We start from the raw sequence: 10036 nt of genomic DNA on the forward strand, positions 1-10036 counted from the left end.
TGTATGAATATGATATAAATGAATGAAATGAGTTTGAATGAATATGAATTGAAAATAATTATAGATAAATAAAAGCTTATACAAAGTTTTTACTTGCGCCACACCCATACATCCACTTGTGTCACAATTTGTACATAGTCACTTATTTTGTCCCTAATTGTGCGCCATAACCTGTATGTGCGAGTAACTATATTTAGGCGAGAGTGTGGTCACGTGTTTATAAAACCAGTTCTATAGGGTGCGTCAGTTCAGCACGAGTCGTCGAGAAGGCGTGTCCTTCAAACAGAGAGCGCTCAAGTCATGTCTGTGTGGTCATATAAATGACCTTCGTGGTCATAGAATTGTCCTGTGTGGTGGTACCGTTCTGCGTGTTGGTGGTGCCGTTTATTCTGTGTGAAAACCTGTGTAGTCATAGAACTGCCCTGTGTGGTGCCGCCGTTTTTTCTGTGTGAAATCCTGTGTGGAATGACAGCAAGTGTGTTAGCGATATTTTACTCTGTGTAGATATTCTGCATATATGCTTCCGTGGGGATCCGGGTTAGAATAGGTCCTCAGTACCCCTTGCTTGTCGTAGAAAGCGACTAAATGGGGCGGTCCTTCGAATGAGACCGCAAAAAACCAAGGCCCCGTGTCAAAGCAGGTGTGACACGATAAAGATCCCTCCCTGCTCAAAGGCCGTAAGCGCCGAGTAGAGGCCTAAATTGTGCATCCCTTCACCGGCAGTAGTGACGTCTCCATATGAGTGAAATATTCTCGAGAGGGACGTTAAACAATATTTAATCAATCAATCAATCTGTATATATGCACAATTACATATATTCTTTTCTGTTATGAGTTAATATGTAATTGCATAGGTAGAAATCCCGACTATAACCCGATCATGAGCAATTATTATAGGTGACCTCTGATGTGTACTCATTGAGGCGATTCACGTAATCCATGCACTGGTTTTGTCCTGCATGTGAGTGTTCCTGGAGGTTGGGCACAATCGCTCAAATGGGATAGAATATCCCAGGTGGAATGTTATGACCCAAATGAGCTATATCTAAATATCCTGCGCCGGCTATACTGCACGCTTTTTCCGTTAGCAAGAATAAAATCTGAGATTGCGCGCCATGTCAACCACAGTGGTAAGTGACAAGTTCCAAACCAATTGGTCTAGGGTCTCTCTTTTTTTAAATATATGGAACGTCATAACATGAAAAATGACATTTATTATCGTAGTGACTATTGATTGATTGATTGAATCTTGCTTAACGCCTCGCTCGAGAATTTTTCACTCATACGGAGACGTCACCAATACCGGTGAAGGGCTTCAAATTTAGGCCTATGCTCGGCGCTTACGGCCAATGAGCAGTGAGGGTTCTTTAGCGTGCTACTCCTACTGTGACACGGAACATCCGTTTTCAAGGTCGTCTCCGGAGACCCGTGACAATCACACCTGATGCCGAGCGTTTGGCGTTGGAACTGTGACACTTAGGTCTGTCGCGGCCAGGATTCGAACCCCGGCCTACCACATACGGGGCGAACTTGGAAGAATTATATTATTAACCATCATGAAAACATCATAGAAATCAAAATTCATTATGGATTTGTGATTTCGTTAAGACCTTCAAGTGTATATCCGAAATATAGTACACGGCTGTTCCATCTTAAATTAAAGCTTAAGGAACGATAACTCTTTATTAGCATCATTAAATATATGATGAATAATTTTTATTCAACGCAGGGGCTGATGCAGGAATTCTTCCGGGGGGGGGGGTTCCAAAATTTGTCGGCATATGCTACCTGCCTTATTGATTACATATGCAATTTCTTAAATATGTATTTTCCTTTTCGCTCAGACATAACAGTTATTTACTTTGAATATCACAAAATAATTCCTTTTGTTTTTAAATAGAAAAGAACAGGGAGAAGAGGCAAGTTGGCCAACATATCATTGGGGAAAGATCGAAAAGCTGTAAAATCAATGGTTGGAAGTGGTAAAGTTTCCCAATCTTTCTACAAAAGAACACGTTTTTAGAAAAGGTATGTTTTTTGGTTTTTTTTTTTTTGGTTTTTTTTACAATGCACCAATAATTGAAATGAAAAATTACAACGAAACTATATACATATTAGAGGTCTATATATTTCGATAGTTTATTACAATGAAAACATATTTACATAAATATCACAGATGCACATCAGTAAAAATATTATTACAATGTAAAACCCAGTATTTACATATCACAGAGGAATCTCGATTTGAAAAAATGTATATTACAATGTAAAAGGTATTTACATATCACAGATATATGGGTAAAAATGATATAATACAATGAAAAAATATTTACATATCACAGAAAAAATATCAATAAAAATGAGACCAATACTTTACTTAAAACCCCATATTTTAACAAAGTGTATCAAATATGCACTATAATACTACCCCTACCCTGCTGTAATTTAATCTGAAGGTAAACTGTGATAAAACTTTATAATTTCCGGGTTTTTTTCTTATTCTTAACATCATTCCATGTCGCCTCCAAATTTTCATCCCACAAAACAGCTAATTTATCAATGATGCATTGTGAAATTTCATATTTTGTTTTGTTTTCTATAGAATAAAAACTCTCTTTCATTTGGAAATACAGAAATAAGAGTAAATTTTGTCCGCTCTTGCAATTTGTTTTACACAAAAGTCCAAAAAATTGAGATCGGTTTTTGTTGCACTTTTCATCAAAAGTCGAAAAGGAAGCATCCTGTCGTTTGCGGTATGTGGGTCCATCAAATAGCAAGCCTTCCTGATGTGCTGACGGAACGTAAACACCTCATAATCAATATTGTACATAAAACAAAACCGGCATCTATTTCGCACATGCTCAAAGCTGCGCACACATTACTCCTGACCTGCAATGATAAATGAAAAAAATTAACATAGAAAGATACGCACGCACGCTTGATAATTATTTCTATATTTTTCAGGCCAAATAAATAACGGAAGCGACAGGCGCTGATTGCCTACTGTACCTAAAAAGTGTTGGAGGAACGGAATATGTTTTTAGATCCCCTACAGTGGAGTTTGATTTGGTAATATTTCCATTTTACATGTATTCTGTAACATACATATAACACTTTATTTAATACATTGTAGGCAAATTTGCGTTCACAGAATGAACCAGAGAAGAACAGCGGCGACAGGCGACGTTCCGGGACCTTCAGTTTGCCCCCCCCCCCCCCCCCCCCAAATGGTCCAAAGAAACACAGAATACAGAATCATCATTTACGTCGGTGGAAGACCCCACTCTCTGTAGGATATGTGGAGAGAGCAGACAAAACACTAAAGCATTGTGGATCGGGTTCTCGCATGTTAGTACCCTCGGTAAGGTGAAACAAACGTGCGAGTACTGGGTCCATGTTTTGTGTCTTGGCATTACTGCAACTTCTAAGGCTTCCCTCGGCAGAATTGGATGGAAATGCCCTTTCCACATATCAATTCATAAACAAATGATTAAAAACAAGAGATGTTTGTAAAACACATATGCCCCCTTCCCCATGGTGCAAAATTGAAAAGGGTTATACACGCACATTTAATTGATAGTAGTATCATCAATTCAAAATATTGAGCAGACAATATCTTCCTATGTCAAGATCAATTGACCTAAAAATCAATAGGGGTCATCAACTCCTTAAGATGTAACAGTGTACCAAGTTTGATGTCTGTCAAGCAAAAGGTTCTCAAGATATTGAACGTACATTATATATTCCTATGTCCAGTTTGACCCGTGAACTTTTGACCATATGACCTCAAAATCAATATGGGTCATCTTCTGCTGAAGATGTACCAGTGTACCAAGGTTGATGTCTGTCAAGCAAAGGGTTCTCAAGATATTGAGTGGACAGTATATTCCAATGTCCAATTCAACCCTTGACCTTTGACCATGTGATCTGAAAATCAATAGGGGTCATCTTCTCCTGAAGATGTACCAGTGTACGAAGTTTGATGTCTGTCAAGCAAAGTGTTCTCAAGATATTGAACGGACAGTATATTTCTATGTCGAGTTTGACCTTTGACCATGTGACCTCAAATTCAATAGGGGCCATCTTCTCCTGAAGATGTACCAGTGTACTAAGTTTGATGTCTGTCAAGCAAAGGGTTCTCAAGATATTGAGCGGACAGTATATTCCAATGTCCAATTCGACCTTTGACCATGTGACCTCAAAATCATTAGGGGTCATCTTCTCCTGAAGATGTACCAGTGTACTAAGTTTGATGTCTGTCAAGCAAAGGGTTCTCAAGATATTGTGCGGACAGTATATTCCTTAGCTGCAATAATGTAGCCCTCTCTGATTTTTTTTTTTTTTTTTTTTTTTTAGGAGAGGGCTACAACTCCTTAGGATCTCCGTAATGGTGCAAATGCGGGAGTGATTCACTCCCGCAACATTTGCGCTCATTCTAAACATTTCCTGACTTTCTTTACGTAAATAAAATGATATTCTATGTTTCTTAGTCAATATATAAATTTACAACCTGCAATTTAAGATTTGTGAGGCTCTATTCTACCGTTTTCAACAATTTCGATAAATTCCAATTTCTCGATTCATATTTGTGCGCCATGTTTGATGTACTGAAGTATAAACTTCCGATTGTCAAGTCATTTGCATATGCCATATAAGGTAGTATTTACATCAATGGAAAAGTATGGAGGCGAAAGCTATTTCGTCGGTATTGAAAAGGTTTGAATTTAATATCAAGTTAAAAACCGAACAGCAGAGTGTAAATTCTTTCTGCAACAATATGATTTTCCTTTCTTTGTCGAAGTGGCTCGAGTAACTACATTTTCGCGCTGATTGTCAATGCTTAGGTTTTTCATTAGATCCACCTACGAGATCTCGCGATAACAAGCATGGCGGAGCAGACGAAGAATTTTGCATGCTGTACATTGTATTTAATGAAAAACACCTTTATTAGACATGCCCGAGCACAAAGTTGGTACTCCTTTTGGTGTAAACAACATTTGGGACTAATACACAGAGTTTATTATCGGTTATTCATAAAATTATTTTGCACCATTACAGAGATCCTATGGAATTGTAGCCCTATCCCGAAAACGTCAGAATTAAAAAAAAATTGGATAGGGCTACATTATTGCAGCTATATATTCCTATGTCCAGTTTGACCCTTGACCATGTGACCACAAAATCAATAGGGGTCATCTTTTTCTAAAGATATACCAGTGTACAAAGTTTAATGTCTGTCAAGCAAAGGATTCTCAAGACAATGAGGGATAAATATATTCCTATGTACAGTTTGACCTTTGACCATGTGACCTCAAAATCAATAGGGGTCATCTACTCAAGATGTATCAGTGTACCTAGTTTGATGTCTGTCAAGCAAAGGGTTCTCAAGATATTGAGCGGACAGTATATTCCTATGTCCAGAGTAGATTGACCCTTGACCTTTTGACCTGAAAAACAATAGGGGTCCTCTTCTCATAACCAACCCACATATGAAATATCATTACGATCAAGTGAATGGTTCTCAAGATATTGAGCGGACAACATGTGGTCTACCGACCGACCGACAGGTGCAAACCAATATGCCCCTTTTCTTTGAAGGGGGGCATAAAAATAAAGAATATTATATCTCAGAATTTCTTTCTTTTTATTTACCTTTTCCAGCTTGTCAATGCATCTACATGTGTACAGACATTGAGTCATTTGTTGTGATCAGGAACACCACTCTGAATCCACATTTTAGTTTTCCTATTTTTGGATTCTAGAATGAAATCACCCCTTTCTCCCTTGGACTCATTACCAGACACACTGTAAGACTCATTTGCTTCAAAAAACTCTTTCATTTTCTCAGGACATTGAAGTCGAATAAATGAGTCTCTGATGTATGTCTCCATGTATATCGGCCAAAAAACAAAGGTGAAAACTTACTTTTGTTGGCATTTATTGCACATGCATTGTTTCACCGGACCCCAGCTCTGAATACATGGAGGGCGAGGCAAAAAGTAAATACTACCTCCGCCATCAACTTGTAGTTAGGGTTACGAACACCCAGGTACCACTGATCAAACCTGAGTGCAGAAGGAGGAGATGATTCTGTGGTGTTCCTGATGTATATCAACAACAACTCTGATGTCATTACCTCCATGAAAATGGTCAAGATCTGCCAGCTCTGACGATGTTCTGATAATAATAATAATAAACAACGATAACGATAGTCGTTAGAAGAACGGCAACGATAATGATGATAAATATAAAAATGAATACATTTATTATCATGAGAAGCAGGGACAGATCCAGGTAATATTTCCAAAGGGGGGGGGGGGGGTCCAATTTTTGAGGTATAACCAATATTTCCAGGGGCAGAGAATTTTTGTGTGCAAATATATAGTAGAAAATTGGTTACCCCCCCCCCCCCCCCCCCCCCCGCCAACCCCCGCTGGAACCGCAACTGACAGGTATGATATAAGAATAAATATGTATATACATATACTTATGAATTCACACTCGGTATATCAATAAATAATTTCCCATTAGCACTCTTGCATGAAGCCTGCGCCTTTGGGCTGTTAAACCCCAGCAACTTTGCCGGATCAACAAGACCAACGTCCAAAAGGAGGCAAAATAATGCCTTGGTCATGTTGATTTCGTAAAGACCTAGTCCTAAAATAAAATGATTAAGAAAACATTTATACAGATATTTTACCTTTTTGTGTATATTTTTTTAAAATATACAAATAATTGATGCCATATAAGTGATAGTTTATTACCAGGTATAACAATATTGTTGCATTTTCTGCATGAATTCAAACATGCATCACTGGCATGTTTGTAATCCGTTCTGTGCTGTTCGAAATCTTCCAAATTTAAAAATTCCATCGCACATTCTGGACAAAAAAAGTATTTTCTACAATGGAAAAAAATATCTACAAGTATGATAGGTGTTCTAGGTAAATCTTATAATCTCGATATCACTACAGCTCTTAGTAAAGATTACTTGTATACCTATAATTCTAGATCCCAGAGTATACGGCAGACCGTCGCACCCTATGACGGTCCATTCTCTAGACTCTCCAACGCCTGTTTTTTCTCTTCCGTGCTCTAGAACCTGTGGAAATATATAATTTCATATGTTATAAATGTTGCTCTCTCTCTCTCTCTCTCTCTCTCTCTCTCTCTCTCTGTGTGTGTGTGTGCGTGCTCTCTCTCTCTCTCTCTCTCTCTCTCTCTCTCTCTCTCTGTGCATTTCCTTGTGTTGTGTAATATATACAAAAATGTGCACTGGATTTACTTTTTTAAAACTATCATTTCATTATAATTCACCTTTTCAACTGCTTCATATGAACAAGGATTCTCGAAGCAGGGCTCCCCCATTATGACACTTGCAGTCGGCCTGTGTTGAGATTTGATAAAAGTGTACCTACAATATACAAAAGAAAAAAAGAATGGGGTATATATATATATATATATATATATATATATATATATATATATATTAAATTAAAAATTTCCCTTTTTGCGTTTAGTTTACCTTTCACTTGCTGATGGATGCGAGAAAGAAAATCTGTTTTTGTCCACCGTGTCTTTGCCGTCTGTGTCTATCTGTTGTACAATTCTATGAAGTCGATGCTCAATATACTGATTTCTTTGAGAAGAGAATAAAAAATAGAATCAATATATGCAATACGTTAAAAGCAATTAGTGAGAGAAAAAAATCAAAATTCAGAAACATTAAAATAACATTTTGAAATCAATTTTTTATTTATAATTCTTACCTGAAATTTCTGAATTTCTTAGCATAAACTTTGTCAGCCTCCAACATTTTTAGCACAGTGGGTTTTTTTTACTCGTCTCCAAAAAATCGAGTCACATTTTGGGGAATAGTTCCGGTATCTTTTGGAATCTGAGAGTGTCCACTGTGTTGGGGATAATATGAATCAGAGTGGTGATGACACTCGATCGAGATTTGTAGTTTATCTCCACCTTCCATTTTTTTCCCCGAGAACCTATGATGCGTAAAAATCATTCATAAAAATATGGCTGTAAAAATTTATGTGCATGCATTTGTGCATTCATTGATTTTTAAATAAAATTTTCAGCACCTGATTATTATCAAAGAAGGTAACTACATCAGGATCCTGGGGACAGCAGATTTCTTCTTTGCCCTGGTCGGAAATCCAACTCTGGACCGTTGTATAGGATCCAGATGGGGTTCCTTTATTGGCCAGGGTCAAAGCAGATTTGCTACTGGTAATATAATAACTACAATGTAAAATTGGCTGCATCAATATTTTGTACATGTACATATTTTGACATTTTCTTTATTACACACCCAATCAAATTTTCTGCAAATGAAATCGGGGACACTTTCACATTTCTGCAGCCATACAGCGACTCTATAATTTTGGCCAAGGAAATCTCATTGCAGGCATCTCCACAGCAATCCCTTAGAAATTTCACTGCAACGGTATTCCTGTCCTCCAACCAATATAAATTTAATTTCCTTTTTTTTTAAATCAATAATCAAGAAGTAATTGAAGGTTGAATAGCAACATGCGACATTGAATTCAAAAAATGGTTTCAATATAGAAACATACCTTTGATATTAAAGGTTTGTAGAAATTCAATATTTGTGTACTGGGTTCCACAAATTAGGGAATCGTCATGAATTTTCTATCTTTGAGTTTCTCCTGTTAAAAAGAAAGGATTTTTTTTTAAAATATGTTATATTTTATCAAAATGCAAACATATAGGTATCAAGGGCGGATCTAGGAGGGAGGAGGGGTCCGGAACACCCCTCCTGGAATTTTTTTTACTATATATTTCTATGCCAAAATGATGTCGTAACCACCACCCCCTCCTTGCGGAAATTGGGCCTATGCCCAAAACAACCCCCCCCCCCCCGGAAGAGAATCTTGGGGCCCCGTCTTCATATTTCGCACACTGTTCCTCAAATTTACGCATATGTTGCACAAAATGGTTGAGTGTGGGGAAATGTGCTCTTTCCTAAAGAAAAAAAATGTCTATTACTGACCTCTTTATTTTCCTGTCGCTAATGCGATACACAACCTCTTTCTCATTGGGGAATAGTGTATAGCAGTAAGCATGATGCTTACTGCTGCACTTTCGTTTGGGGGGCATTTCTAAAATAATTAAAACATATTACTGTCATTTAATGCATTTTTTATCAACACATACGACACCTTTTCTTTTTTTTAAATTTGGCTGTTTAAGCGTCTAAATTTTTATAAATTATGAATAGATCTTGTATTCATGTATGCAAATTTGAATAATAGGTCCGAGTTTGAATGTAATATTTAAACATTCAGTAAAATAGAATAGAAAAGAATGATGTTGATACTATTCAATATATATATATATATATATATATATATATATATATATATATATATATATATACATACACTATATATATATATATATATATATATATATTACAGGGAAGTCGTTGTGGCCGAGTGGACTTACGCACTGGTTTGACAATCTTGCTAGGCGGTCGGTGCCGTACGTCGCTGGTTCGACCCCGGGCTGGGGCGAAAATTTTCAGTACCTAGTTGTGATTATTTAGTGCTTTATATATATATATATATATAACAATTATAGCGCACCATACAACACATCCCAAATTCCATCCCTGTATTATAAAGCAATGTCCTATTGGCTAGTATTTGATCACATGATCGTGCACCTTTCTAAAGATGGAGGACAGGAGCGAGTAAAGTTAACAGGGTTTTTTCCCGTGCTTAGCTTTAAAATCTGGGTCTTATCTTCAATTCTATCAAAATTATTTACTAAGACACTTACCGACAAGTCTCTGTTCCAGCCAATGTAACAATCGAGTGTGTTAAGGAATGAAATCACACCGGCTTTTATAGAACTAGGGGTCAGTTTGCAAACGAGATCCCTCAAACAGATGCAAGATTCAGAAATTCTCGTGCTAAAGTACCGCCAAATTTTATATAGCCTGTTTATGATATTTTCATATAGATCATTTGGGTTATAATATCCCACCTGGGATATT

At 37.1% G+C, this 10036-nt stretch overlaps 1 pseudogene; it reads right to left on the reverse strand.

Moving 5' to 3' along the window:
* Positions 1-1916: 1916 nt before the first annotated feature.
* Positions 1917-9147, reverse strand: LOC125669031 (uncharacterized; annotated as a pseudogene).
* Between the last annotated feature and the right edge of the window lie 889 nt (positions 9148-10036).

This window comes from Ostrea edulis, chromosome 4, assembly GCF_947568905.1.
Source record: "Ostrea edulis chromosome 4, xbOstEdul1.1, whole genome shotgun sequence".
Taxonomy (NCBI): Eukaryota; Metazoa; Mollusca; class Bivalvia; order Ostreida; family Ostreidae; genus Ostrea; species Ostrea edulis.